The sequence below is a fragment of the Cupressus sempervirens genome, chromosome 3 (assembly GCF_028749045.1).
Source record: "Cupressus sempervirens isolate cs-2001-9-10 chromosome 3, ASM2874904v1, whole genome shotgun sequence".
In the NCBI taxonomy this organism is placed as follows: Eukaryota; Viridiplantae; Streptophyta; class Pinopsida; order Cupressales; family Cupressaceae; genus Cupressus; species Cupressus sempervirens.
In genome coordinates, this window is record NC_143120.1 from 772,952,967 (window position 1) to 772,980,415 (window position 27,449).

The window sequence follows — 27,449 nt, forward strand, 5'->3', positions numbered from 1 at the left end:
TCAAGGAACTTTATACCCTTGAGAAGTGAAAGAGGAGAAGTGGGTTACCGCTCCTCTCGGCTGTAAACCAAGAACATCAACTTTTTTCTAGATTAACTTTTTCCATATGTAATTCACTCTCCATTAAGAGGCAATGCTTACCTAGGACCATTGCTAAAGTGGACCGATTAAGAATGGCTCCTGTAGCGGCCTACTCATTTTTCCTAAACATACTATAATTAGTTGATCAATTAAGAATGGCCCTTGTAGTAGTCTACTCATTTTTTCCTAAAGATACTATAATTAGTTGAACGATCAAGAATGGCCCAGTAGCAGCCTATTCATTTTTCTAAATATACTAGGAGTATTGCAAAATCTTGAGAACCTAGACTTGAAAAAATTGAAGTTTTTGTGGTGGTTCCATGCTATGTAAGAGTGTTGCATGGGGAACCAAAACATTTGGTGATTAAAAATAATCTAAGCACGACATAATTTTCCTACTCATGTCACATATTTTTTTAAGACTCTACCATACAGGACAGAGTGACAAATTCAACTGAAGCAGAAAGTCTACTATAAATATTGTGTAAGAAATATATATTGAAAGGACATTGCCAACATAGATTACAACTTGCATCCATAAATATTCAAATTTAGCTTTTGTATTTTCCTTGGCATAAAATAGATTTTCAACCTTATGAGTTACAAATGTTTGAAGACATACTATACAACACAGAGTGATAAATTCAAATGAGAACAACAAGTGTGTTGTACACTATGTGTAAGCAATATTTATTGTGAGGACATTACACGTAAATTTATAGGTGTAAATTGCAAATTGTACCCATACTTATTTAATTTACTTTTGCATCATCTATAATTAAAATAATTGAATGAAACAAAAGCGACAACCAAAACTCCAAACTTCACTCCATTGTTGAAGGATACATAGCACACAACATCTCTAACTATCAGCGTCATTGTTGCACCTTATAGGTGCATGTGCTGGTCATTACAAAATACCAACTAAATTAGTAAATAACATATAAGAAAGGCTTGACTTCCTTATCCCTTCACACACATATATAGAAGAAGTCATCTAAAAGGAGAGGGAAAAGATGGGAAGGTATCCACAAATCAAAGAAATATCAAAGTTTAGCTAGATGGTTTAACTCAATATTGTCAGAGTATCCAATACTTGGTCAAGTAGCTGATAAATATGTTGGTAGAAGAGGAACTAGTAAGACAAAGCTAGTAAGTCTGAAAGAAAGTGCGCCTAATGGTATCAAAAGTGAAATCAATGAGAAAGAAAAGGAGGAAGGTTCTTTTGACATTGATCTACCAGATGTAGAAATTGGGAAAGTTTGTGCTCGGTTTCCTCCTGAGTCAAGTCGATATCTTCATATTGGACATGCAAAAGCTCATTTTTTAAACCAATACTTTGCTCAAAGGTATAAAGGGTGCTTGATTATATGATTTGATGACACAAACCCTACTAAAGAAAGCAACGAGTTTGTAGAGAACATATTGAATGACCTTGATATGCTAGGAATTAAAGGAGAAGGACCTACATACACTTCAGATTATTTTTCGTAGTTAGTAGAAATGGCTAAGAAATTGATATCTGAGGGGAAGGCATATGTGGATGACACACCTCAAGAGAAGATGCAAAAAGAGAGAATGGATGGAATTGAGTCCATCAATAGGAATAATTCTATGGAGCAAAATATGTGTCTATGGAAAGAAATGATTGCTGCTACTGAGAGGGGGATGCAATGTTGTCTAAGAGGTAAGCTAGATATGCAAGATGTTAACAAAACATTGCGAGATCCTATTTATTATAGATGCAATCATGTCCACCATCACCATGTTAGATCTAAATACAAGATATATCCAACATATGATTTTGCATGCCCATATGTGGATAGCATTGAAGGTGTGACACATGCTCTCCGGTCAAGTGAGTACCATGATCATAATGAACAATATTATAGGGTCTTAGAAGACATGGGATTGTGGAAAGTGCATGTGTGGGATTTTAGCCATTTGAATTTTATTTATACTCTCCTGAGCAAGAAAAAACTATAGTGGTTTGTAGATAATGAAAAAGTGGAGGGTTGGGATGATCCTCGCTTCCCAAAAGTGCAAGGAACATTGTGAAGGGGATTGACAGTAGAGGCCTTAAAGCAATTTATTCGATCACAAGTTTAAATGTTGGACTTTTTCTTTGGAACACCTTTTTTTTCACTTAATTTTCTATAGTTTCCATACAGATTCTTATAACCTATACCAATTAAAATTATAAATCTAAGTTTTCTTTGGCACTTTTTTTTCAAGGAGGATCAAAAAATCAAAAAATCTAAATCTGATGGAGTGGGACAGACTTTAGACAATGAATAAAAAAATCATTGACCCTGTCTGTCCTAGACACGCTGCTCTTTTTGAAAATTGTGTTCTTCTATGCTTAACAAATGGGCCTAAAGAACCTTTTGTCAAAATTCTGGCTAGGCATAAAAAGTATGAAGGTGCTGGAAAGAAAGAAACTACTTACACAAAACACATTTGGTCGGAGAGTGCTGATGCTACTCTTGTCTTAGAAGGTGAAGAGGTAACACTGATGGATTCAGGCAATTCCATAATAAAAAATATTGAGAAGGAATCAAAGGGTATTATTGTACGGCTTCATGGCATGTTCCATCTTGAAGCATTAGTCAAAACAACAAAGCTAAAGCTAACTTGGCTACCATAGATTTTAGAGCTTGTCAACTTGTCACTTGTTGAAGTTGAGCATTTGATTACTAAAAAGAAGGTATATTTTTCACTGACTCAAAACCTTTATGGTTAGTAATGGATGAATTTATGTATGTTTCTATACATTGTGTTGATATTTTACAATGATGTCCAAATATGACTCTCATTGCAAGTTGCTGATATAGCTTTCAGCAATCTATTCAAACAAAGATGTCCAATTTGGCTCTGTGTCACATACACACTGGTAGGGGAGCTCTCATAACTATCAATGTTCTAAATTGTTTTGTATGGGAAGGTATCCGCAGAACATATACCAGTGAACATTTGAGAATTTATACTTCAAGAAATTGCACAAGAGTGTATTCTAATAATATATGAAAGTCTTGAAATTCAAAATTAAAATGCTTGCTTTGTGTGACCTCAGGACATATTCCCACCCTTTCATTCTCTATGAAATAGTCTGTAGATTGTTGTTCAATGGAGAAGGAAGAAGTAACCTAGTTCAATTTAATAGTATATTTAATGTGGTCGGTTAGAGTTATGTTACCTTGTAAATAGAGCCAAATCTCCCTTCTCCAAGCTTGTTATCATCATGAAAATTTCTAGTTGTAGCATTTATATTTTCCAAGTTGAGCAAAATTCCATGCAGAGTACACCTTTGTATCAGGATTCTCTACTGATTGATGCATGGGAAAAATATTACAAATTTTGTATAGAGAAGATTTTATTTTACAATGAAAAATAAATGGAAAATTTTCCCCCTTATTTCCTTTTTGAGTGAGTAGCTCTTATATAATCAACTAGCTAGAATTTTCGTTGACATTTGAAAGAACAATTTATCGAAAAACAATCACCTCGAAAGTACCTTTCCTTCATGCTGAAAACTTGAATCTTCTTCTAAATCTAAATAGACATAGCAATAACATCAACAAGAAGCCCCCAAGAATACCCAAAACTATACCCACTTTGTTTGAAGACTTGCTTGCATAGGAGATCAATTCAAGTGTTTAGTTATATAAAAAAAAACCCTAAAAAAAACCCTATTCTGGTCAATTAAAAACATCAAGACATAATTAAAACATTGATGGTTGGAATCAATACTTCATGATAAGTTCTCATTCTCATTAAATCTGAAGATGAATCATGAGTATGATTCAAAACTTCTATTGAATCTTAAAATATGATGTGAAACTTCGATGCTAAAAATGCACACACAAAATGATTCAGAAATATATATACGTTACATTTCATGGATTGTAAGATGGGAAGGTATCCACAAAACATATTTTTGATCACTATTCTACCATAGCTCTTTTATTAAGTCACAACCAAACTTTGAATAAGTCTCTCTATTTGAAGTGGTGTCTTATTGTCCAGATGGGTTTCGATCAGGTTGCCAAAGACATTCAAACATGGTTATGATCGAAGAAAAAATATTAAAATAAAAGGTCTACTTAGATACCCATAGTAGCATTATCAATATTGTTCAAGTTGGATCAATCCTCTGATCTCTGACATACCCAACTTTCCAACTATTGCCTTGAGATTAAGCATTCCACAGACTAGATATGAAGATCATATTCGGCATAACAATGCAGAGTGTGCATAAAAATGAAATAGGGCGCGGTCTTTTACATTTTCAAAACAACGTGAAGCCTGTGTTGGTCAAAATTTCAACCAACTCTTAGTGTTGGTGAAAATTTTGACCAACAAGGGCATGGATTAAAAAAAAAACACATTTTTTCTTGACTATTTCGACCAATTTGACCCCATTTTAATAGATGGTCAAAAATTTTGGTCTAAAAATGGGGTCAAATGTACTAGTGTATCATGATGGTGAGTGGAATTTTTGTTGTGCTATATAGGCTAAGAATAGTCTTACTACTTCTATTCTAGCCATAGGAGCATAGGTCTCATCATAGTTTAATCCTTCTTGCTATAAGTAACATTTACATACCAATCTTTCCTTGTTCCTTAAAAATTTTCCTTGCTCATTCATCTTGTTCCTAAATACCCATTTAGTTCCTATGACATTCTTGTCCACTATTCTGGGGACCAATTCCCATGTCTCATTCATTACTATCTAATTCAATTCTTCTTTCATAGCTTGTTTCCAATAATCATCTTTACATGCTTCATCTACATTCTTAGGTTAAACTTGATATATCAAACTTAGTTCTTCATTGACTCTACTTCTTGTCATCACATCTTTGTCTTTTCTTTTGATGATCTACTTGGATGGGTGATTCTTGATCATATTCTTTCCCAAAGTAGGAGTTTCTATCTCAACTCTTGGCTCTACTGAAGGTGCTTTGTTCCTGCCTTAGCTCTCATTCATTCTAACAATCATTGTTATTCTCAAGAAATACCTTATTTTTCCTTGGCTTGGTAACAACACCATCATTTGAATTGTAATAAACTATTCTCTCTTGTATCCTAAATTTCTCATCAATTCTCATTTGCACTTTCCATAATAGTCTTAGTTCTTAGATTATAGCATCTATAAGCCTTTCTTTTCAAAGAATAACCAAGAAACGTACATTTATCACTTCTAGTGTCAAACTTACCAATATCATCATCTCTTTTGATATAGCACTTACTTCCAAAATTTTTAAAATACTCAACTATAGGTGAGTGATTAAACCACAGTTCATAAGGGGTCTTGTTTGTGTCTTTCCTAACTTGCATTATATTCATAGTGTAGACTGTTGTATTCACAACTTCTCTCCAAAAAATCTTGGATATATCATTCTTAGCTAACATAGCTCATGCTACTTCCATAAATGATTTGTTCCTTCTCTCTGCAATGCCATTTTGTTCAGGTGTTCTCAGAGCTGATAACTATCTTTAGATTCCATTTTTTTTCACAAAACATGTTAAACTCATTTGAAGTAAATTCTCCCCCACTATCTAATCATAAACATTTAATCTTCATACTAGATTAATTCTCAACTTTATTCTTGAATATCTTAAACTTATCAAATGCCTTAGATTTCTCTTTAAGAAATGCAACCCACATCATTCTAGAAAAGTCATCAACTAGAATCATAAAATACCTTTCACCATAGAATCCTTTAGTCTTCATAGGACCACTGAGATTTCTATGTACAATTTCCAACTTTGATGTAGTAGTTGTATGCACCCTAAAATGGTTGCCTAGACTATGGGCTCCCATTATTCAATTTATCAATTTCCCAAATTTATGGTTTTCAATATTTTATTAAATCAATTCAAATCAATTTCCTTGCTCAAATTCAATTTATTTATTTTTCTAAGGTTGATGATTTTATCCTAAGTCTTATTTAATTAAAAGAAAATCTCCCTTTTAATTAAATAAAATAAGTTTCCATTTAATTAAAGGAAACCTCTCTTTTAATTAGAATAATTCATCCACATTTAATTAATTAAGAGAAAAACCCCTCTTTTATTTTAAATAAATATTTCCTATTTAATGAAAAGAACTTGCTCCCTTTTAATTAAATAAATTCCCATTTAAAGAGGAAATAAAATAAATAAAAATTGAAAATTCATCTACACTTAAATGTACATATTTCTAAGTGAGATTTCATTTAATTCTTTTCCTATTTTCTCATTGGTGGATCTTTATTTCACATGAATTATTCTTTCTCCACCTTTGATTAAATCTTTTTTCCTCTTAATCTTGATCATCTAATCTTCTTTATAAGGGAGAGCTCTCTCCTTATTTTACATACACACACTGTAGGCTATTGTTATGCTGCAGGTTTGGAAAGTGATTTTTGAAGGAGTTTGAATACTAAAGCTTTTTGTGGAGAATTTCTATCTTCTTGTATTCTTCTTTCATGCATCCATGGCTTCTACCATCATGATTCATCTTTGCATTTTCATATTAGCTTAGATCTTGCTTTCATAGATTAGATCTTGCATTGATAGATTAGATCTTGCACTATTTTGCATTGTTATCATTTAGATTAGTTTGCATCTCCATTTGCAGGCATATTGGATCTTTGAATCTCTCATTTTATAGTGTACTTGCATGGGCACAAACTAGGTCAAAACTGAGGGCCTCCATTACAAACCCTTGCACTCCATGAATAGAGAGCTATGAGCTGCCATTTGATACCTCATTCTTGAGAAATCTTAGATATAATGACTCATAGAAGTGTGCTCACATTTTAGGCATAAATTTTTGGTGCCCATTGTGGGGCAAGCCACATTTACTTGCTAGTTTTGGACTTTTTAAAATCAAACCCCCTTGTACGGAATTGTTTGGAGACGAAAAATCCTAGATCTTAAAGATTTGATCATATCTCGCAAATGGCTTGGTGTTTTGGTCTAATTTTTTTTTTGTGAGTTTTTAACACATTAGAAAAACTTTATTCCAACTTTCATATTTTTTTGAGGTATTTTCAATTTTTTAATAAAATTTTCTTGATTTTTCATGAAAATTTATTTTAGAGAAAAAATTGGTACATTTTTTTTAAAAAATTACATTTTTAGAAAGGTCTCTAAATTATAAATAGGGTTGGTTCTTTGTGTTTTGATTTTAGAGATCATATTAGGGCTCAATAATTTAATTTATTAAAACTATTCTATTTTGATAAAATGGATCCCTAGGGCACAAATGAAAAGATATTTTCAAAATTCTAACATTTTTGGAAAGCTCTCTGATTTTTTATAGTGTTTACTTTTTTGCATTTAGGTTTTTGGATTTAAATTCATATCAGATATGTCCAATCTTGATGACTAGGTAAAAAATCAATAACAAAAAGGACATTTAATGAATACCTTGCATTTAATTTTTACAATGGATCAATGCATGATGTGAGCTTTCATTTGAGTTATTTTTTGATTATTATCACTATTAAAAATTATATTTTTATATCTAACCTTAGTTTTTCATAAGTTGGATAGATATTGCATATCTTGTGTTTGCTTTTTTTGCTTGTTGCTTTGTTCATTGCGAGCGAGTGTGCAAGCGTAAACAAAAGGTATAGTAGAGAAAATATGTGTTGCAAGGATTACTAGGTATTTTGTTGGATCTCTATAACATTTAGATTTAGAACTAAAATGAACCCTCTCATATGTTTACGCTGAGTTCTTTTACATGCTTTCATAGATTCACACTTCATTTAGTGCTCTAAAATTGGATCTAGATTTACTTTCATGCATATGTGTTTCACATAGTAATTAGGCCCTGTGAAAACTACTTGGGATATCTTGAGAGATTGAGCTTCATTCACTTGCTTTGCATGGGAAGCTCCTCTTGACGATGAATCTCCTTGTAGGTAGGGAATGTTATTTGTTATTATCTCACTATTCCACTTGGATTTGTCCTCAACACCCATTATTACTTTCTCTTTTGAGATTGGTGGTGTTTGTTGTTGATTTTCCAAAAAGTTGGTGAGGTGATTTTTAATTATCATGTCAAATAATCTTATTTGCTATGTTTGGGTAAGGTGAAGAGGCTAGAGGAGTATGATCTGTTCCTTTTTGGGCACATCAGAAACTTGGAATCCTTGAATCCAAACCAAGTCCCCATGTGGTATAACTTTGTGAGTCTTCTTTTATTAGAGAGGGTTAAACCATAGTGGACATTCCCTTTATTGGGTCAACCACATAGATGGAACCTCAAGCGGTAATAGCCATTTTTGATGTGGTAGTAGCAACCACCATATAAATGTCCTTGTGGGGGAAATCTTCATAGGTGTAGTCTTTTGTTGGGCTGTCAGATCTCCTTAGTATCTCCGCTTGATTAAATTCTCAAAATATGCCAAAACCCTGGTGCACTGGGATTAGATTTTGCCCACTCTAGATTGCAAAAGCTACTAAGTTGAACATTACTAAGAACCATAGTGCTACCAAAATTTATTTTCTAGGACTATGTGTGTGATTGAAAAACATTTTGAGAACATACATAGTAGTGGTTCTAGGGTTTAGATTGATACTATGACACTATACTTGTTCATGTGCAAAGTTGCTTTGTCCCTTGCTCACTGTTTGAAGACATTTGCTTGAAATCCTTGATTACTATCTTGAATGCCTAGTTCATGATTAAAAATCCATTGATACACCTAGTTGGACATTTAAAATGAACCAAATTTGAGTTCCTGAGTTGAGACTTTACGATCAAACTACTTTGTTGTCCTATTATTTCCAATCTCCCTAGGTTGATCTAGTTCAGATTAGGCTACTTACCCCATTGTTAGAATCTTGTTTGCACCTTGGGTTATTGTGCTTTGACCTCTTGAATTAGTGATCTTTGGTTTCGCAAGTGACCTTGTTTGGATTCAGTGAGTTAGAGACTATCCTTGTTGAGAAAGATATACCTTTGGACCCTTTGATATTATGCTTAGAGAGTCTTAGTAATTTCTTGTTCATCTACTTTCATAAAAATTCAATTTTAATTATTTATAATTTGGGTAAATCATCCTCTTGGTCCATATGTGCTAGGGTATTCACCCAAAGTTGTGGGCACATCTGTGGCAGTGTTGGTTTATGCCTATTGCAAAATTCTATCTTATCACATCTCTTTTGGACAAGTGAAGTGCTTTTACTATCCTAGTTTGGTACCAATGTTTCTTAGGGTTATCCTATCAACTAATACCTTTTCTTTCATGTTGGTTACAAGTGTTGTTATATGTTGCTCAATATTCAAATGAATTCAAATGGTATCAAATTTCCCAAAATGACTCTTGGTCTTCTTTCTTCGTCATCTTTCACATCTTTCTAATCTCCCATTTCCATTCTTCCTCTTCTTCATTTCTTCTTGATTATTTTCCTCCTATTATCATATAGTCTACCTTCTTCTATTCATCCTTTCTCTTCTTCCATGCTTGATTCTTTTTCTTCTAGAACCATGGATCTTGAATATCTTGTTAGGGACCCTAGTTTGAGCACAAATGAACTTGATCTCCTTATTGAATTTGAAAAGTGTTGTTACTCCAATAGATATATGGATTCTAACCTTGTGACAAAAGTGATAGAAAAAGGGAAGAAATTAGATATTCTTGCTAGGATCATACACAAGATCATATCACAATATCCCTCTTCCAAATATTCCTTATCTTCCAAGTCTAGTCATGATTCTTCTAAGTATCATTCACATTCTTCATCTTCTAAGTCTTATCACAATTCTTCTAAATATCATTCACATTCTTCATCTTCCAAGTCTTATCATGATTCTTCTAAATATCATTCAAGTTCTTCATCTTACAAGTCTTGTCATGATTCTTCTAAATATCATTCACATTCTTCATCTTCCAAGTCTTGTCATGATTCTTCTAAATATCATTCATGTAGGTCTTCACCTACCTCTTCTTTGTGATATCATTCTTCTTCTACTTCTACCAAGAGTCTTATTCCTCTTATTGATACATACCATAATGAACAACATGAAAAGTTTTGTGATATGCCTATCTATAATGCCTATAGTGACAATGATTATGATGACAATGACTATTATATTCCTACGAGTCCGAAAAGTCCTCCTAGTCCTGTTCTTGTGCTTAAAGGGGATGAGTCATGGATAGATATTGATGGTAATCCATATGACTCAAATTTTGAAAAAAAAATTGATAAATTTTGTGAACCATACCTAAATGATAGATCTACATTTTTTGAGGAAGAGAAAGCATTTTTTTGTGCTGAAATAAAACATCAATGGCATAAGAGTTCCTCTTCTAAAAACCTTCATGCTGAAAATAAAGATTACACTCTTGAGCAAGATCATGTTAATATTGAACCTTTGTCTTCTGATGCTCCCCTTCCATCTTCTACTTCCTCCACTATCCATACATCCCCTAAAGATTCAGAGTCTCTCAAATCTTATAGCAATCCTTCATCCAACAAAGATCCTAATTCTTTTCATGTGGTTCCCTACAGTTATCTTCAAAAGCTACCTCTTAAAAAAAGTCAAGCTAACCTTCGCTTGGCTGAAAATACTTTTAATAATGCTAAACCTAAAGAGCCTAAGCTTTCATGCACTATAATTCCTACTTCAGCTAGTCCTTCATCATCTATTCCAAAGTTTTCCATACAATTCAAACATGCTTCCTTCTCCTTATGAGTGGCTTCATGTCGAGGGGACTCTAAAAATGATAAAGAAAAAAATATAAAGAAAGATAAAGATCAAGAACCCTCCATGTCATCCAATTATTTTCATGATGTCTTTGATCCATTTCATGGTTCTTTTGATCCTTCATGCTCTTCCTCATTCATTCCACCATGTCTTAAGTCTTCTCTTAAGCAAGATCAACCTACTACTTACACCACTGAGCTTATTGACAATCAAAATGATCTTAATATAGTTGCACCTTCCAAAGATGATACTTCCATTAAGGTTATTAAAAATAGTGTTGTTACTTCCAATGTTGAGCCTATTGAAAATCAAGAGAAAAACTCTATACTTATGCTATCCAAAGATCCTTGTCAAGATTAAAGTCTTCCATCTTCTTGTTCTACCACTCTATGTTCCCTTCCACTTTCTACTCTTTCTAAGTCTTCTCAAGATTCAAGTACTCATATCAAAGAAGTTGCTCCTATTCAAGATGTTCATGATCCTATTGAAAATCTTAATGCTGACTCTAAAGATGCTGATGTCCTTGATTGTCATATAGATGTTGATGAACTTATTGATTACCCTTTTGCATCTTCCACATCCATCCTTGGACCTCCCCCACCAATACTAAATGATTCATGTATTCCTTCCATCTTGGGTCCTTATGTCCCTTCACTTTCCCCTCCCAACTCTCCTAATTCATCATCCATCTTGGGTCCTTACATCCCTCCCTCTCCTATCTTTCCTCAAGATCAATGTAGATGCATATCCTTGAATCCTTTTCAACCACCCACTTACCTAAACTAGTCATATCATCCTTCTTACACAAGTTCCAAGTCTTTTCGAAGTAACCTAAATATTCAATACAAGAAAAATAAGCCATTCAAGAATCCATATAAAAAAGAAGACCACCATGTCTTCTCTAATCAACATGGGGGCATAAAGTCAAAAGAGATATCTAAGGAAAAAATTATAAGACAAGTATGGGTTTCAAAATTCATCATTGAAGATATTATCTTTAAATCATCAAAAACAAATGAAAAGAGGCCTATGGCTATATGGATTCCAAAGTCTCTCTTGAGAGAGTCTAATGTTGAACAACAATTAAAGTTGACATTCAAGCTTCCAAAGAATTCCACTTCATCTTCTTCCAAAAGCATTCTTCCATTCCATGTGCATAAATTGCAACCTCTTCTATTCACTCACCATATTCCTTCATGTATACCTTCATTCACATTTTCTCCATCCTCTTTCCACCCTTCAAGGTGTGTGTAGATGTTGATCTCTCCTTCATCTTCCTCTTCCAATCTCACTCGCTTTGCATAAAGCCATATCCTCCATTTTTTTCTTCCATCTTCCTTTCCCTATTAGCATCTTTGAGCATATCATTTCAACTCCTTTGCATGTCATGGTTTAAAATTTCAAGGAGAATTATCTAAAAATCTTGACTTCTTCCAAAAAATTCAAAAAAATTGAAAAAAATTGACAAAAAGAAAGAAAAAAATGAAAATTTTGAAAATGTGCCTTGGTGAAAACCTAGTAATCAGGCACCTTGGTAGCAAAATTAAAGAGAAATAAATTCATCCTATGGTGAAAACCATTCCCTTGTGGCACCTTGGATAATTACCATGATAAAAACCTGATAATCAGGCATCATGTGTAGTTCTTCTACATCTTTCATCTATTCCATCTTCTCTCTTTGATCTTGACATGTTGACCTATACACAAAAAAATACTTATCTTGTGAGCTATCTTATGATGATCTTGTTTTCATTCCTTTCATGTTTAGCCTTCATATCTATTTTTCTCCATTCATTCTAGTCTTTCACTATCTTTTTCCCATTTACACTTTTGGTCTTGATCTAATAAAAAGAATAAAACATGATGCTATGAAGCCTCTTGATATGTATACTCATTTGGATTGCATCTTTCCCACTTTTACATTATGCTTTCGTGAATGATCTTATGCTTGTCTTTCATTTCTTGTCTAAATGTGCTTTACATGATAAATTTTCCCTAGCTTGGGTACTGTTGAGGAGTTTTCTCTTAAGGATTTCTTCTATTTATTCTCCTTCATTCTCTTGTCTTTCATTTCTTCCACTAGCTTGCTAATCACTCTTGCCCTCCACCTGGCTAGACATTGGGACTGCACGATGTGATCTTGCTTGAGAGTTTGGTCCTTGTTTTTGTTTGGGGGCATTGTATATTATTTGTATATATTTATGGATCTTGAAAAAATACAAAAGAAAATGATATATTTCAAAAATCCAGAAAAAATGATATATTGTGAAAATTTTAAAAATTAGAAAATGTTTTGAAAAAATGATCATCTTAGTGAAAACCTAGCAATAGGTGCTTTGATGTATCTTTAAAAAAATTATATATTCCAAAATTTTTTTTAAAAAATAAAAAATCCAAGTGGTGAAAACCTATAAATGAGTGCTACTTGAGGCCTTTACACCCTTCTTTCTTAGCACATGTCCTTGACACTTGGCCTTTCTCCATCTTGCCTTGTCCTTGTTGCCTTGGCTTGGAATTGGTCTTTATCTAGGGGGCATAACTGTGTTCACTTTGGTCTTTTGGCTACGTTAGTCTTTAGGACACCTTGCAAATGGTATTTTTCAACACCACCCCAATTGTTTTTTATAATAAAACCCCTGACATAGAGTGTTTTTCAACACTTATTGGTTTGGTTTTATCCAATTTTTTCATGTAATCTTACCTATTTGCAAGCATTTGATCCTTATCCTCAAAACTCAGTATTAGTTAACACAATTTTTTTGAAAAACACAAACACTTAATGCTTGACTTATGTCATTACCTTTTCTTTGTGTGGTGACTGTTATTGATTTTTGTTGAGCGTCCTTGTCTAATAAGTCTCTCCAGGATGTATACCTAGAGGACTTGGGGCATGGGGCATGTTTTTATTTATTTATGCTTATGGGCATGGCCTTGAAATTCTAGAGTGTCTCTTGTTGTCACCTTGGAACACTTAGAATATTTGAGGTATTATCCTTGACTATTTTTGTACAACCATTCTTCTGGTCATCATGGCATTTATTCCTTTATGCAAGCATGGTTTGCTACATTAAATTGTGTAATCTAACAACACATTCATCTTGACATTTATGTCTTTGATGGTTATGTTAGAATCTTTCCACATTCCAATCTAATATAAGTCACATTCATATCTTCATAGTTGCACTTGTGACTAGTGATGATTGTGTGATTTTTGATGTTTGTTAATAATGGCCCAATGATGAAAATAAGTTCTTTTACATTCTCTAATGAATGATGAACACAAAATCCTATGTTACAGTTGCTCCATTGCAAGTACACCTTTGCATTTTCATGTAGCTTGAATTGTTAGGCTTCATGTTAGTTTTCAATTTTAGGGTGCATTATGAGTTTGAAAGGGTTTTCCCTTCATCTTTATTGTGGACTTTTAATCAATTGTGGTCATGTTTTGATCTTCATTTCCTTATCTTATTTCGCGATCTCAATCAAAATTTCTATCTTAAATAGTTGATTGATTTTGGAGCATTCTCTTTCTTAGGCAAATGATCTTTCTTCTTTCCATTTCTTTCCATCTCTTCCAAATTTCTATCTTGCATTCTCTTTCACCCAACTTCTTTGCTTTTAATTCAACTTTGGGGCATAATATTTCATGCTTTTTGATCTACCTTGGTTTTGTGATTCTTATATCTTTTATCTTACATCAAGAACTTTATCTTTTGTTCGATTTGATCAAATTTATCAATTTTCTATTTCTCCTCCATCTCATTTTGATTTTGATCACGAGGGGGTAGTACTTATCAAACTTCAATCCTTAATTCAATTTTATCAATTTTATCCTCAACTTTTTAAAGTCAAAATTTATTTGTATTCTTTGTCTTGATGTGTTCCCAAATCGACCACACATCTAGGTTGTTTTGTGATCCCAAATCGATCTCATAATTCAATTTATTTCTTTGACTACATGTGTTCCAAAATCGATCACACATTAGTCAAAGAGGGGCAAATGTATGCACCCTAAAATGGTCCCCTAGACTATGGCCCCCCATTATTCAATTTATCAATTTCCTAAATCAATGCTTTGCAATATTTTATTAAATCAATTCAAATTAATTTCCTTTATCAAATTCGATTATTTATTTTTCTAAGGTTGATCATTTTATCCTAAGTCTTATTTAATTAAAATAAAATATCTCTTTTAATTAAATAAAATAAGTCCCTATTTAATTAAAAGAAAACCTCTTTTTTAATTAAATAATTCATCCAAGGCAAAAGTCTACAACATAATGGTAAATTGTGAGCTTCTTATCGAAGAGGTCTTGGGTTCGAATACTCATGATTGTGCTTAATAAATAATAATAATTAATTAAAACACATAATAATTAATCTTGGCTTCAACATCTTATTGATAAATTTTTTTAAAAAAAAAATCATCCACAATTAATTAATTAAGAGAAAAACCCCTCTTTTAATTTAATTAAATATTTTCTATTTCATTAAAAGAACTTGCTCCCTTTTAATTAAATATTTCTAATTTAATTAAAAGAACTTGCTCCCTTTTAATTAAATAAATCCCCACTTAAAGAGGAAATAAAATAAATAAGAATTAAAATTTTTTCTACAATTAAATGTAGATATTTCTAAGTGGGATTTCATTTAATTCTTTTCCTATTTTCTCATTGGTGGATCTTTATTTCACATGAATTATTCTTTCTCCACTCTTGATTAAATCTTTTTGCTTCTTAATCTTGATCGTCCAATCTTCTTTATAAGGGAGAGCCCTCTCCTCATTTTACATACACACACTCTAGGCTATCGTTATGTTGCAGGTCTAGAAAGCGATTTTTGAAGGAGGAGTTTGAATACTAAAGCTTTTTGTGGAGAACTTCTATCTTCTTGTCTTCTTCTCTCATGCATCCATGGCTTCTACCACCATGATTCATCTTTGCATTTTTATATTAGCTTAGATCTTGCTTTCATAGATTAGATCTTGAATTGATAGATTAGATCTTGCATTGTTTTGCATTGTGATCATTTAGATTAGTTTGCATCTCCATTTGCATGCATATTGGATCTTTGAATATCTCATTTTGTGGTGTACTTGCATGGGAAAAATCTAGGTCAAAACTAAGGTCTTCCATTCCAAATCCATGCACTCCATGCATAGAGAGTTATGAGCCACCATTCGAGACCTCATTCTTGAGAAATCTTAGATATAATGACTCATAGAAGTGTGCTCACATTTTAGGCATACAGTTGTAAACTTATTATTGGGAAAGTAAGTTCTATTATACTTTTCCAACACACACTCCTTGCAAATTGTGTTAATAGGTTTTACAATCTTCGAAAAATATTTAACTGCAAACATACTACTAGTCTTCACAATACTATCAAAGTTTATATGACAAAATCTCTTATGCAAGCCAATTCTCATCTACCTTTTCAACCAAACATGTTATTTCAGTAGGATTCAATTGAAATACATTACCTCTAGATTTGGTTCTTGTTCCAATTACCTTTTCATGTCTATCTTTGATCATGCATGTCTTCTCTATGAACTGCAACTGCTAACCTTTGTCTACTATTTATCTAACACTCAAAAGATTGTGCTTCAAACCATCAAAAAAAATACATCCTTAGTGTTAGTTTTACCATCAAGAGTTATAGATCCAATACCTTTAACTTGGCATGCTACATTGTTTCCAACTCCGACAATGCCTCCATCCTGACTTTTGAAGTCAAAAAATTTGATCATATCACTAGTCATATGATGTGAATAACCACTGTCAATTATCCAATCAAATTTCTTTTCTACCTCTGACACTGATGCTATTTTCTATGGAATTTCTTCTTTAATTTCCACAAATCCTATTTCATCATCACTAGCACTTATTGCTTATTCATGAGAATCATTTTCTTCATTTGCATACAAACACTCTCTATCTTTTTTAGGTTTGTAATTTTCTTTGGACTTTTTCTCTCTTTTAGGACACTTGGATGCATAATGACCATATTCATCACAATTCCAACATTTAAATATTTTCTTACCTCCTTTTTCTCTTCTTACTAGAAGGGCTACTCCTTCTTCAATATTTCTATCCTCTTTAGATCTGCTACTACCAGCAAAATGTCCTCTAGCACTTGTGCTTCTTGATAAACTAGGTTAAATATTCAAGGCACTAAAAGTTGTCTTTGTTCTAGTCAACTCTCTGGACTTTCTAAGCTCATTCTCAATTGCTTCAAGTCTTCCAAGCAATGTCTCCTTTGTGAAATCTTTGGTATAAGATATCAACAACTATATCATTTGAGTTGCTGGCTTAAATGGTGGTGTTAATCTCTTCAATATATTCGATATAACTTCATCATCTTCTTTGGTTCCTCCTTGAGATCTAATAGCTACAGTAATCTTTGATATTCTTCCTATAGATGTTCCTACAGATTCATCTTCTATCATTTTAACATCTTGAAATACATAAATCCAACTTTGTAGCCTTAGTATCTTAGAATTTTCATCACCTTTAAAACCATTTTTAAAAGCTTTCCAAATCAAGTGTGAAGTAGCAAGTGACTTTACTTGATTGTATTCAATTTTAGGAAGTGCAGTCAATAATGCTTCTCTAGCTCTCATGTCACACATAAAAAGATCTTTTTTGGCTTTGGTACAAGTTTCCAAATCCTTTTCAAAAATGATTTTCTTTGCTGATTTTGTCAAGATCCAATATCCCAGACTGATACACAATAGATATGTCTTCATCTTTTCCTTCCAACTTTCATAATTTGTTCCATCGAACTTCAAACTATCTTTCCTGAACATGCTTTCCATGGATCTCCCAAAGTTGTTAAACTTTATCTTCAAGGATTTGATGCTCTGATACCAATTATTAGAAAAAATAGTCCACCAAGATAATTGAGGAGGGGAAGGGGGGGGGGGGGTGGTGGTGAATCAGTTATCTAACAATTAAAACATTTATCTTCTTTAAATCAACTTAACCATTCAACCAAAGTAGACAAAAACCATAATAAGATGCACATATACAATTACGCTAGATATTTTGACTAGGGAAACCATTGATAAGAGGGAAAACCCTCGTGGGAATGATGCCGAAGGATGATGTACTAATATAAATATTCCTTGTTAGAGGATGGACCCTATTAGGAGATTCCAACCTTGTTAGGAGTTGTAGTACAATGTATGCAAAATAAGTCCACTACCCAAACATGCAATTTTAACTACAAGAAGATCTCACTACCTAAACAAGTAATTTACTATTATGTTCTTATTTCCTTTATTCTATCAACCAAACCAATCACTATTAGACCTTGTAGACTAGGTCACGAACCTCGAATCACTCAACAAAACCTCGACAATGAAGTTTCCTTCACTACTGCTCTGCTTTGCTCAACCTTGCATTTTGCTCTTGTGCTCGTTACAAATATCATCCTCATCCATAATGTGATAAAGGAAATTTCCCTTCCTTTTACTGATTCCATAAAACAATTCCCTAAGTTGGTTGTTAGACCTTCTCAATTAATCATTATAGGACCATAGTAAGAACATGTTACACTTGGCAATAACATTAATCTTTTGCCTTACAACTTGAATAAATTTTTGTACACACAGTATTATGACGAGTGAACTTAGCCACATCATCATCAACATGTCTTCTTCACATCCTCAACCTCAATTCTTAGAATAATAATTTTTCTAAGAGATATAACAAGTTTATCAAAACATGCTTTTGTAAACTCTATCTTAGAATAAACATCACCCTAACTTATATAATTTCTTCCAAACTTATCATTTCTTCTTCCAATGTTAGTTGCATATACTAGATACTTAGAATTATCTCTCATAACCTTGGATAGGTAGAATACTCAACTATCTGTTCCTACCAACTTGATCTTTCCACTATTCTTCCATCAAATACCATAGAAAACTGCTATGTTGACATCAATGAAAAACTCATTCATGGATGTAACATATCATTAAAGTAACATATCTAAAATACTCCCCCATAGGAATATCATCAACACTCATGCTTCAAAAAATCTCTCAACATACTATGGATCAAGGACCCCAGTTCACTTCAGATCTCATTGTTGCATTAGGCAAAGAGTATAAAATCTACTACTAGAAATCATCACCCTATCACACTCCATAAAATATAAAGGTAGAGATCACTAATTGGGAATGAGAAAATATTCTTACCAAGACTGTTGCATTTCATGAGTGTTATTGGGCCACATAGCTTCCTAAAGCCATGTGGGCCTATCATATAATGTGGAAGACCACCATTGGTTTGACCCCTTATGAGATGGTTTGTGGTAAGAAGGTTTTTCTTCCTATTTAGTTCAAGATTAAAATTCTTTGAACTGCACTTCAACTTGGTTTGAGTCTCTCTAATTCTTGATGGGAATGTATAACACAACTGCACTCTTTGCATGAAATCCATCAAGAGGCATTCCTCAATACCAAACTTGTTAAGAATCAATGTGCACTATGGCATGACAAACATATTTTCCAATGTTCCTTCTAGCCAAGGGATTAAACACTTTTGTATGACTCTTAGTTTTAGGATTTCAAAGGTAAATTTTATATTTGATGGCTATGCCCCTATGAAATTGCACATGTATTTAATAATGGTTTTGTTCAACACTACACTATAGACTCTAAATGTTGTAAGCTCCTTGTTAACAACCATCATCTCAAATTATATTGGAGGCCTCTTTTGGCCTCCTTCAATTTTTTTTTTAAACCCCCCTCGCAAAAAAAAAAATACAAAAAAAAACATTGAAAAAACACAAATGACTCATCTAGTTCTTTTTGCTATAGGTACCCACCTTCTTCCATCTTTTTGTGTGATAGGAACCTTTGCATCTTCCTATCACCTTCTCTACTCCTGGACACTTTTTTTTTTGGTTCTTGCCACCTCTCCATTTGCATGTGACTACATATTTTTATGCCTATCAATTCGTGTTGGCAGCAAGCAAGTGTCCCTTGTAGGACTCGTAACATGGCTTAACCACCTTCTATGGTTCTATAAGACTATTGTTTGTATCAGGCATCTGTAGGTCAATCTTTTGGTGCAACTATAACCTTGGCCTTTCTAAAAATTGGTATAAGAGCCTGGTGATAGGTTCAAATCTCACAAGCCACAATGACTAAGGCTAGGAGGGGGGTTGTTGGTAGTGGGTTATTATCCCTCATAGGATTTTGGTTAACCATCTCATGTGGTTATATAAGACTATTGGTTGTATTAGGCATTAACAGGTTGATCTTTTGGTGCAACAATAACCCTGGCCTTTCTAATAGTTCACACAAGTGATATGATGTCCTGCCTACTTTAGCATCCCCACACTCTCACCAGGTGCTCACGTGTCTTCTAGAATGTGCCTTCTTCCAATAACCATACTACCAAATAGGTTGTGTTTTTTTGGCATCATCATTATCATATCCTCCCTCAATCTGGAATTTTTTTTTTGCCATCCTAGGTGTTGTTGCACATATGTTTCAACATATCATTCCTTGTTGGGCTATGCAATTAGGAAGTACTTTCTCCCCTTACATTTTATTTCAATATATTTTTTTTCTCTTCTTCTTATGTGGTATCACTAGGATGGTTTGACCCTTTCAATTGGGGGGGTGGGGGTGGTAGTTGTCTACATCATTGATCACTTATGCCATCTTTTCCATGTCGTTAGTTATTATTATACATCATCGACCTCATTAATTATCGAAGATATGAAGATAAGATTTTCTCTTACCTTCCCATTTTTACTTCTTAGAGACATACTTCTCTTATTTTCACCCCTTTAAGGCCTCTCCTATAATTTGTGTTGCTATTTTCTTTCTCCATTTCTAGAACCTCTTGCTTTGTGTTTTCAGTAGCCATTGTTGTCTAAGATCATGGGTAGCCATCATCTTTGTAAGGAGTCAAACTCATTCCACCGTCTGTAAAATGCTAAGGAAGTTTACAAAATATTTGAACATTGGGGATGGTAAAGGTATTGTGAATGGTTATGTGAATTCATTTCCAGTGATAAGGTCACTGCCAAGTTTGTCTTGACATTTATTGTGCAAGAGCCACAATTCTAGGTCAACTTACAGACTGTCACCACTGCCTCTGGTCTCCCATAAATTGGGAACCATTATTTCTCTACAGGATCTCCAAGGTTTTTGATTTGAAACCCCACAAGAAGCGATTCTTTCAAAGAGAAAAACCAGTTGAAATGACCCAAGAACTAGAGATTATCCACAAATCATTGCCAAAGCCATGGGATGAAGTTGTCCAATTTTTGATTCAATTCATTACATGTGAAGGTCGTTATAAGTATGTTTATGCTCACTTCTACTACACTACAATATGGGGTCCTTTTCAATCTTCCTTCTTATCTCTTTCATTCTTTGAAATGGTTCCATTGCTAGTACAGAGAAGGGCATATTAATTCTCTTTCCCACCATTATTTGATGAAATTACTTATCATTCACACCCTAAAGTCCACTCAAATTTCCCTAGGATGGGAAAGATTTATTACCCTTACCAATGTGGATGACCCTGAATCACCTCCTAGTGAAAAAGCACTTAAAGCTAGCTCTTCTAAAAAATGACTAACAAAAACCTCATCCTAATCAAAATCCAAAAAGCTAAAAATCCTCAAAATACAAGAAAAGGACAAACGTTCTAAGCAATATAAAGAAACCTAAAGCCCCCATCCTATGGTTACTAGATTAAAATAGAACACTTTGGATAAAATATAAGAACTAGCCAACATAGCCTGCTACATCTAGAAATTATTAGTGCTAAAAATCCCTTAAAGAAAAATGATCATCTTCTAAGGGAACAAAGGTCATAGTTCAGGTATAATAAGAAACAAGATAAATTGAAACAAATGATGTGTTAGTTTGTGGTGATTGATCAAAGAAGTACTATATGTACTTTATAATTCTTATCATGCCTTATTTAGATAGCCATATTATAACCCTAAGGAGGGAATATATTATACAAGATAGCTTATGGTTAGGGATTGTGGTAATGCAATGTATAATGAGATAGGTTGTTCTTGCGGTGGTATTGAGCTGTAAGGGTTTGTATTGTACTCACTAGATAATAAGAAAGGTTATATGGCTATGTAGGTGGACATAGCCTAGGTTTTGGGTGAACCATGTTAAATCTGTGCATTATCTATGTTCTTATGGTTTTCTTCTTTTGTTTTTGCATTTAACTATTTATTAGTATATTATTCTAGATCTTTCGAATCCTAACATGATGGAGCAAGATGAATTGCCCTCTAAAGGAGAGAAAGATACTAACAAGGGGCATGAAATAGAAGAAGTATGAGGGATGGAGGCAAATCCAAAAATTGAAGAAGGCTAAGAAATTGACAATGGATAGGAAATAGAAGAAGGGCAACAAGAAGATGAAGGAAATAGTGAAATTGAAGAAGAATAGGAGGTTGAAGACATACAAAAACTAAAGAAGAATAGGAGGCTAAAGATGAGAAAGAAGTTGAAGAATAATTTGAGAAAAGCACACCAATAAAAAGGAGGATGATGTTCCAAGTACATGATAGAAAAATCCTACTAAGGACGTTGTCACTGAAGAAGAGGTAAGACTCAAATCTCCTTTGGTAGCAAAATTTCCAATAAAAATATTACCCAATGCTACCATTGAGAGGGTAATAGAAATAGCCTGTGGTATTCCCCTTGGTGATAAAACTTAGTTGGAAAAAATATAAGAACTTCCTCGATTAGATACATTTATAATACAAGAAATAGAGTCTCCTCAAATTGATGATACACACATTATTACTATAACATCTTAGCCAAACCCTAGTGATGGTGCTTTAGGAACTATTGAAGTTCCTGAAGCAATACAATATTTTTTCCCTGAAAAAATAATGCAAATCATCAATTAGCTCCAGAGGTCTAACCCATAGTTAAAGGCATAGATACAAGAACTATCTACACCCAAGTCTGCTAGAGATGAAACTACAAGAGTCATGATAGTATTTGGAAATCTAGCAATTGAGTTTACTGATGTTGGTTGTCCACTAGCATGTATGAGAACATACTTGATCCTTCAGTTGAGGGGAAATGATGGGTGTGCATTTGTGTGTCTTTTCATATATTCCTTATGCATATTTTCACCCAACTTTGTGTCATCCCACTCCCATTTATGCCACTAATTAGCATATATTTAAAGTATATCGATAAAATCTAAGATAGAAAGTAATTACTAAAAAGTCCACCAATGTGTAGAATTTGACAACATTTTGGATATATTTGCTACAAGAGCTAAGCATGGATGTTTGAGTGGTTATAGGAGCTTGGGGGAAAATGGATCAGTTGTGTAAATATTATAGCTCTATTTTATTATCCAATTTTGGGAAGACATTTTTCTTAGTCTTTGGTCTAGAGTGACTTTCGAGTAGAATAATATTCTATTATTATTATGTTTAATGTAGTTAAAAGACTAGTGGCCTATGAACAAGATAGTGTTTTTTTAACTTAGATCAATGACTTGTGACCATAACAATATGATTCAACTATTTTGGTATTTTAAACACTATATAAGTATATACATGATCATATGAGAATATCAGAGAAATATACTTATGGGTATGCTATTATAAATTATCCTTTTGTAATACTGTTTGGATCAGTTTTGAATTAGTTTAAGTAATTTTGCATTAATCTTCTTCTCAGCAAGCTACCTGGAGGAAGGACCCCCTCTTTGAAACCCTGGTGAGAGTGTCTTGTGTGTGTTAATTCTTTCATTTATGAACTATAAAATAGAAATTGATTAGGTGTGTGTATAAACATTTATGACACTTGTACAATTCATGCTATATGTTTTTATTATCCAAAGGCCTAATTGTTTATTGGTTTATTGGCTTGCAACTACTTCGTCTTATTTGATCATTACTCATCCATTCAAATATCTATATCAATAGAAGCCATATAATCCATTCACCAAAAACTATCATCCGTTACATTATATTTTCTAGCACCTTTTTCCATAAAATTCCTATCACTACCCATCATTCCTAGTGAACTTCTTGTCACACATTACTATTTGGACTTCTGACTGAATCAAAGACTTCCTACCACAATCGATCTTCCTATTGAAAATCGAGTCAATCTTAATCTTCATTATATTAAACTATTTTTCAATAGTGGTGTTTAATTTATTGGACATATTCATGGATTATGGTATTTAATATGTACTTGTTTAGGTGTGTGGCTATTGTCAAGTTTGATTATTTCTTAATTAGTGTAAAGATATGCTTTAAGCAATTGTTTGGATTAAGTGTGAAGATACATTGCATACACATTCCTTCTTAGTTTCATTCTTTAACATGTGAGTTCTAATTTGATTAATTAAAATCCTTTTAGTTTGATTTCTTAGAATGCATAACTTTCATTCATAACCACTTGATTTATTATCTTCATTCCTTGAGCAAATAGTTGTTATATCTCACACTAGTTACAAATCCCAGATTGACACTCTTAGGGTATTTAAATTCAATCATGTTCAGAAATAATCCATCAAGTTAGAATCCAAATTTTCCCTACAACCCTCATTTTTTTTCCATTCAAGCATTCAAATTTAAAACTCTTCAATTAGGGAAAGTAAAACCTAATCAATATTCATAAAGAAACCAAACCCCTTGATGTCATTATTGAATCAAATTACACTACTATGTTATACAATTTTGTTTGTCACATAGAGATGTCAAGTTGCTAGGGATTTCCCTCATAAATCCATAAAGAGAGGGAAAAAATTGGTTTTATAATATTAATGTACATACATGGGCCCTAGAATCCCTCAAGTTTTATATTTTCACAAATGTGGATACATGCATGAAATCCATTGGTTGTCTCCAAAGGTGAAAAGGGTTTCAACCAAGATATAGATAAATAAGTTTTCTCCCTTATCCTACAACTTCAAACATTAAAACTTGATGAAAGTGAAACAATTCTTTAACTAGATCTATGAGCCATTCCAACCTACCAATCTAGTAGCATAGGAAACATGTATAAGAAACACATAATTTATTGCAATTCCTCACTGTTTCATCCACCAACTTGAAAAATATCCTTCACCACACATGTATAGGTCACTAAAAAGGTTTTAAAATATTTTTACAATATTGGAAAAATAATTTTTGAATTAGTTTACTTTTATCCCCTAGTTTGGGAAAGTTGACAACTTTTTACAAATGTTGTCATTGACAACATTGCAACTTTTTTTGTAATTTTGCATTTTGCAACTTCATAAGTACTCTAAGACCCCAAAAAAATTGAAATTACTATATTAACCTAAAAATATCATAAAAATCATGACCATTTTATTTTCCCCACATTTTGATCGCACTTGACCAAATAAACCTAATAATCCCTTATTAGTCCTAAAGTACAAATTTGTGCCAACTTTGGCTTCCAATTTTTTTTTCCCATTACATTATCGGTATACATGATTCATGTGATCTTATTAAATTCAATATAACCTACTAGGAACCCAATTAGTTTGGGCCTCCAATATAAACTTGAGGTGCCCCTACACCAACAAAGTGTAATATTCAAATCCTAGTCATGGGTAACACCTACAAAGGTATAATAAAGGTACTTATAACCTTATTTTCATAATACTTAACCATTATAGGATTTTTTCAATGAAAAATACATTTCATTATCTATCTTAGAAAAAAATAGTAGAGTAAAAAGGCTACACAATCCATCTTTCACCAAAATAGTCAAAAGACAAAGACATTGGCATTAGTAAATAAGACCATATACACTTATTAATAACACAAAACATTTAGATGACTAAAAAAAGAAAGGAAATTAAGGCATAGTGTTAGTCCCTTAAATAATTGCCAACTAGTGTCAAATAGATAGTGATGGAGAATGAGTTAGTTGGCGAATACTATCACCAAGTGTCATTATATTTCGTGAGCAATGAAGGAGGAGATGTAAGAGTTTTTAGTTAATATCCAAGCTTTGTACGTATTGATTACTTCTTTATTCATTGAGTAGAGACATTATTGAGAAAGTTTGATATACCCAAGGAAAGACATCACAAAGAGACAACATTTCTACTGAGTAGAGACAATATATTTATCAAGTGGAACAAAGGTCACTCAAATGTTTTAATTGGCACAAAATAATGCATGGAACAATCATATCGAATGAGAAACAAGATTTCCATAGACTGAGGAAAATATTTATTGGTAAAAGATCTTTGATTGTCATATTATTTCAAGGTAGAAAAGAGCCAATAAAAATGCAAAAAGGAAAATTATGGAACACATATTATTCTAGATCTTTGATTTTGATCAGTAATACAATCTAGAGAGTTCCTAAACTCTAATTAGGATAGAGATCAAAGAGGGAAAGTAAAACTATAAAAGGACCTATATGGATACATTTTAAGTTGTTGTCTAAGTGAGAAAGAGGGGTATTATTATTGTTGAGAAAAGTTTTTATATCCAAAAAGTAAAGTGTAGAGTATATTAGAGATCATGGATTCAAGTAAAGTTAAGAGGTATTCAAGGTTAGCCACAACAAGGTGATATATAGTTGTGCAAAAGAGAGATTTGATTAGCAAAGTAAGTTGCATTATTTAGATTAGGTTACTACTATTTTCTAATAATTGTAGCAAATTAAATCCTTCTACAAGGTAGACCTAATAGTCTTATTTAAAATATATTAACCGAGTATACAGTTAGCATAGTTTGTAAAATCCTTGAAGAAGGTAGATCTTAGTAGATTTAGTTGTATACTCTTAACATCGTAAGTCACCAAAAGTGACAAAAAAATTGTATCCATAACAAGGCAACATCACAATTTTCCTTCTAACCAAGGGTTTCTATGTGACCAAATACTTGTGTTATATGTTGTGAGTTTATGTTTATGATTTAATGGTTAATGCAACTTAGATAAGATAGAGTTATTATTATTTACAAGTATTGTGGTTAGTGATTAGTACTTATCGAGTTGTGAAAAGGATAAGGGAACCAATGAATTTATTTAAGGTCAAAGTTTTAGAGGATATTGATTCACCCCCCCTCTCAGTATCCTACCATTTCTATCATTACAACAATTGGTATTAGATCTTAGTTCTCTATTGAGTGTTTTACCACCTAAGAGATAATATATGAGATATGGAGAAGTAAAATCTTGAGAAAACCATTGAGAATCAGAAACTTGAGTTAAGGATGGACATGAATCAAACCAATGAGATGAAAGACTAACTCAAGTTGTCATTGAATAAGAGGAAGAAATTTTCCCAAAAAATGAATGAAACAACATATCAAGAAGATTTGATTGAAGAATTATCTGATGAAAACATGCATGATGAATCTAATGCTACCATGGTTGATTTGCTAAATAAAATCATAGCCTTATCAAGAAAATTAAATCCTTGAAAAGAGAATGAGAGCTACAATCTACTAAGATGTGTGAAGTGTTTTAAAAATAGAGAAAAGTTGAGGATGAGAAAACAATGATGGAAGAAGGTAAGAGACAAATCACTATAAGATTAGATTTCAAGGATGATTAAATCACAAGGTTAACTTAGAACCATTATGATATGGTAAATTAGTTACTCAGTGTAAATCATGAGATTGACACAAAGATGAAAGAGATTGTGGAAGTGAGAAT

General features: G+C 32.8%; 1 pseudogene; it reads left to right on the top strand.

Annotated features, from left to right (window-relative positions):
* Positions 1 to 27,449, top strand: part of LOC149569081 (glutamate--tRNA ligase, cytoplasmic-like) — a 98,987-nt pseudogene that overhangs the window by 13,052 nt on the left and 58,486 nt on the right.